Raw genomic sequence first — 5,768 nt, 5'->3', positions numbered from 1 at the left:
AGTGTAAACATGAGAAGGCCAAAGACACAACACATACGGTAATGACGAGACCAACACAGCGGCAACTGAGCAAAATATTGGAGGTGACCGACTACTTCAAGGATTAATAGATATGATTTCAAGGTGGCGACCATCATCCACTCACTTGATGTAGTGCTGCCTACTTCTTCCTTCACCTTTATCAGTCTATTCCCATGTCTGCCCTCCTCGTTCCCTATTTCTCACCATCATCCACTCACTTGATGTAGTGCTGCCTACTTCTTTCTTCACCTTTATCATTCTCTTTTCGTGTCTGTCCTCCTCTCTTCCTATTTCTTCCATCTTTCCTGTCACTTTTTATTACTCCTCTTTCCTTTTCAGGTGGCTTTACATTGAGTGACAAGCCTAATGGTTTCCGGTAAGCCAGGAAACCATTTACAACGCTGGGTGGTAACCATATAACCAACCCATACGTGTTCCTTAAGTGTCAACAAGTGGGTTGGTGGAGGGTTAGTGCCCCTCCCCGTAATACAACTAACTCAAAGACAAACCACCACCCCTTACGGGATTATGGCGTCTGACGATAGATACATAGATAGATAGATACGGGATTATGACGTCTGGCGATAGATAGATACCGTAGATACTGGATTATGGTGTCTGGCGATAGATAGATAGATAGATAGATACGGGATTATGGCGTCTGGCGATAGATAGATAGATAGATACGGGATTATTGCGTCTGGCGATAGATGGATAGATAGATAGATGGATGGATAGATAGATTGATATGAGACTGTGGCTTCTGACGATAGACAGATAGATAGATAGATGGATAGATACGGGATAATGGTGTCTGGCGATAGATAGATAGATAGATAGATACGGGATAATGGTGTCTGGCGATAGATAGATAGATAGATAGATAGATACGGGATAATGGTGTCTGGCGATAGATAGATAGATAGATACGGGATTATGGCGTCTGGCGATAGATAGATTGGTAGATGGATGGATACGGTATTATGGCGTCTGGCGATAGATAGATAGATACGGGATAATGGTGTCTGGCGATAGATAGCTAGAGCGATAGTGGCAGCTGGGTACTTGTAGACACTGATCCACGACGTATTCTTCCTTGTTTTAAATTAGTGTATTATGCACAAACCATACATTGTCAACGCCTTAACTATGGCAGATATAAATAACTATCTATCTATCCACCTATTGCCACACGCCTCAATCCCGCAAGGGGTGGCCACAAACAAATCGCTTCCATATCGCCCTGTCCCCAGCCATTTCACTGCCCTGCTCCCAGTTCACACCCCCCTCTCTCATATAGGCCTACCTCTTCACTCCATCCTTCCATCTCATCCTTGGCCTCCCCCTCCCTCTCTCCCACTCCACCTCACTCACATACACTCTCCTCGTCAGTCTCTCACTCTCCATCCTCTCCACATGACCAAATCACCTCAGTGTGTTTCTCCTAACGCTTCCTATCACATCCACATCCACACCACAACGCTCCTTCACTCCCTCATTTCTCAGTCTGTCTCTCCATGTAACTCCACATCCACCTCACTCACATACACTCTCCTCGTCAGTCTCTCACTCTCCATCCTCTCCACATGACCAAACCACCTCAGTGTGTTTCTCCTAACGCTTCCTATCACATCCACATCCACACCACAACGCTCCTTCACTTCCTCATTTGTCAGTCTGTCTCTCCATGTAACTCCACATGCTCCTCTCATTTTTTTTTTTTTAATGCAAGGAAGAAGGAACCAAAGGCCAGGAGCCCGCAAACCGTTCCTTCCAAGAAGAAAAAAACAATACAAAGGAGAGCCAAATTCAAGATCCGTTTATTTCGAGATGCCTGGACACACTGCGTCTGAAAGACTGGAGATCATAGGAAGTAGGAAATACAGACAGAGGTAGACAGTTCCAGAGTTGACCTGTTGCATAAATGAAGGACTGCTCAAAGGATCCTAGTGAGTCATAGCACTTTCCCCTCCCTCTATAAACAACGATAATTACTACGAGGAAATTATAGTATGTAAAGACAGCGAGGAAAACTATTTAGTATGTGTTTGTTTATGTAGATGCATTTCTGATGGATTGATAAGTCTATAGGAAGTTGATGCATAAGAAGATGGAGGATCAGAGGTTTTTCACATCCCTCGGCCTCCTCTATTCTATTGTATCTATCTATAACCCGACGCCCTAATCCCGCAAAGGGTGGCAGCAGACAAAACGCCTCCAAGTCGCTCTGTCACCCACCATTTGACTGACCTTCCCCCAGCTCACTCCCCCCTCCCTCATATACCTCTCAACTTCATCCCTCCACCTCATCCTAGGTCCCCCCCTTCCTCTCCATCCCTCCACATGCAGTATCAAAGAACTGATGAACAATATCCTCGCTTACCTTTGTTCATCTCGGCAAGATGGGCAAGCTGTTTAAACACTATCAACACTGAGAATAGACACACAGCTCGAGCGTCCTCCTCCTACCACGGTTAGAGGGTGACTGACGGGATTCGAAGCTTCTATGGTTCACCGAGCTCCAGTTCGAGATACAATACTTGTTTTTATTATGCTGATTAATATTTATCTTTAATATTATTCCTATCTATATATCTATCTATAGCCAGACGCCGTCATCGCATAAGGAGTGGCTAAAAACAAATCGTCTCCATGACGCCCTGTTCCCTGCCATGTCGCTGCCCTCCCCCGAACTTACACCTCCCTCTCATGTACATCTCTCCTCCATCCCTCCATCTCTTCCTCGGTCTCCCCCTCCCCCTCCCCGGCTCCACCTCATTCACATATATTCTCCTAGTTAGTCTCTCACCCTCCATACTCTGAATTTTGACCCCCTATCTCATATACCTCTCTCCTCCATCCCTCCATCTCTTCCTCGGTCTCCCCCTCCTTCTCCCCTCCTCACCTCACTCATATACTCTCCTAGTTAGTCTCTCACCCTCCATACTCCCAACTTTCACCCCGTGTCTCATATACTTTTCAACTTCATCTCTCCATCTCCTCCTCGGTCTCCTCCCTCTCCCCCCTCCACCTCCCTCACATACACTCTCCTAGTTAGTCTCTCACCCTCCATTCTCCCAACGCTACTTTAGTCGTCTGGGTTGATGATATTCACCTGAAATACCACACTTTTATTAATTCTGTTTACTGGCATGCATCCCAACCCCGACCATGGTGGTGGTGGTGGTGGTGGTGTGGTGGTGGTGTGGTGGTGGTGGTGGTGGTGGTGTGGTGGTGGTGGTGGTGGTGTGGTGGTGTGGTGGTGGTGTGGTGATGGTTGTATTGGTCTGGTGGTGTGGTGGTGGTGGTGGTGGTGGTGGTGGTGGTGGTGGTGGTAGTAGCAGTGGTGGTGGTGGTGTGGTGGTGGTGATGGTGGTGGTGGTGGTGGTGGTGGTGGTGGTGGTGCTGGTGGTGGTAGTAGCAGTGGTGGTGGTGGTGTACCTGCCCATACATGCTACCTGCCCATCACCATACATGCTACCTGCCCATCACCATACATGCTACCTGCCCATCACCATACATGCTACCTGCCCATCACCATACATGCTACCTACCCATCACCATACATGCTGCCTGCCCATACATGCTGCCTGCCCATACATGCTGCCTGCCCATCACCATACATGCTGCCTGCCCATCACCATACATGCTGCCTGCCCATCACCATACATACTACCTCCCATACATGCTACTTACCCATGCATGCTACCTGCCCATCACCATAGATACTACCTGCCCATCACCATACATGCTGCCTGCCCATCACCATACATGCTGCCTGCCCATACATGCTACTTACCCATGCATGCTACCTGCCCATCACCATAGATACTACCTGCCCATCACCATACATGCTGCCTGCCCATACACGCTACCTACCCATCACCATACATGCTGCCTGCCCATACATGCTGCCTGCCCATCACCATACATACTACCTCCCATACATGCTACCTGCCCACACAGCCAGAGTTAGCATTCACCACCCAATTCCAAAGAAAGGAAGTTCATCTGACCCCTCTGATTACAGACCAATTGCTGTCACATCTTCTCTTGGTAAAGTATTGGAAACCGTAATTAACAAGCACATAGTTAAACATCTGGAATCCAACAACTTAATATACACAACTTAAAGATGTGTTTTTTTCCCCTACACTGGGTATGGATTTCTGTGGGGTATATGTAGTTTGTTTATATATTACGGTACTACTACTGATTATGATAGGGCTACTGCTGCTGTTGCTACTACTGCTACTACAACTAATACTACTGCTACTACAGCTACTACTACTGCTGCTGCAACTGCTAATACTGCTACTACAACTACTACTACTACTGCTGCTACTGCTACCACTTTTTAAGAATAATACAACAAACAAATCACCTCCATCCATTTGGGAATTATATTGTGCAGCTCAGCACCAACCCTCATAAAACAGTTCACCATTTGGAGTTAACACTAACCATAATTCAGTATGTCGGCCCCAAACACACCAACCACTGTCCTTACCAACCACCTGCTAAGTCTTTATCATCATTCATTCATTCATTCATCATCTAATCCAGTGTTGCCCTATGAAGAGCACAGGAGCCCGGGGCTAAGCAAGTTGATCCTGACATTTAAGATGAGAGTGACCAGCCTCACTCATCCCTGAGTGGCATTACTTGAGCAATAAACCCCAACCACCCCTTGGATATAAACCTGCACAGGCTGAGTCCGATTGGAGAGCCTAAATTGCTCACTAAACCACCAGGCGCCATAATTTGGTTATATGGTTACCACCCAGCGTAGTAAATGGTTTTCTGGTGTACAGGAAATCATGTGGCTTGTCACTCAGTATATAGTCACCCGTAGACAGAAGGAAGAGGAAAGAATGAAGGAGAAAAAGACATGAGGAAGGATGGAAAGAAGGAAGGAAGGGAAGAAAGGGCAGGCACCAGAGAGCAGCACTACATCGAGTGAGTGGATGGGGAGTGCCCCACCAACCACAAAAGACTTTATTACTACTAGATTTTTTTGTATTACAGTGTCAACAAAAACTTTAATCTATTGGAGTTGCTGGTCAGTGTGACTCAGTCACAGTAGCTTCGTAATCCATACCTGCCAGAGAGACAGGCCTGAGGGCTGATGATTTGGTGCCCCTGAAGCATAACAGTGCACACCTCACAAGGGAGTAGGACAGTTGACACCTCATCCAGGCCATAACAGAACTCTTTACGTTGACGCTTCTTAGAAAGAATCTCTGCCAGTCTCGAGAGAACCTGCTCGCCTCTGGACCCATCCCACCTGATGTTGTGAGCACGAGGGCAGCGAATCCACCGTGGTGCACAAGAAATGCACAAGCTAGATCCTTTCTTGTGCACCACGGTGGATTCACCGTGCAATATTCTAGCACAATAGGACAAAATCAGTTCACGTTTAAGAACACTGTACGTAGAATGAATAAAATGTTAGTTTATGAAATACAGGAGTCTGCCACAACGCTCCATTCGGGGAAAAAATGGTTAAAGGAAAAAACCCAGGCAGAGGCGAACGGGAGAAGGCTTTGGTATCAGACTGTTAGGGGATACTATTGGTGTTTTCACTGCCTTTTTCTCTCATATACAAAATGAAACTAAAGCTTTATTAATCCCCAAATACGTATATCATTGTTAACTGACGTGATCTGGTACGAGTATGGCTGAAAGCAAAATGTGTAATGAGAAAAGCGACGAGAAAATTATCTTTTTTTCTGCTACTAGGGGGT

Source organism: Coenobita brevimanus, unplaced genomic scaffold (assembly GCF_032717465.1).
Source record: "Coenobita brevimanus isolate Jiangsu-jjx unplaced genomic scaffold, ASM3271746v2 jjx.HiC_scaffold_2747, whole genome shotgun sequence".
NCBI classification, from domain to species: domain Eukaryota; kingdom Metazoa; phylum Arthropoda; class Malacostraca; order Decapoda; family Coenobitidae; genus Coenobita; species Coenobita brevimanus.
Note: the sequence above shows the minus strand (reverse complement) of the source record.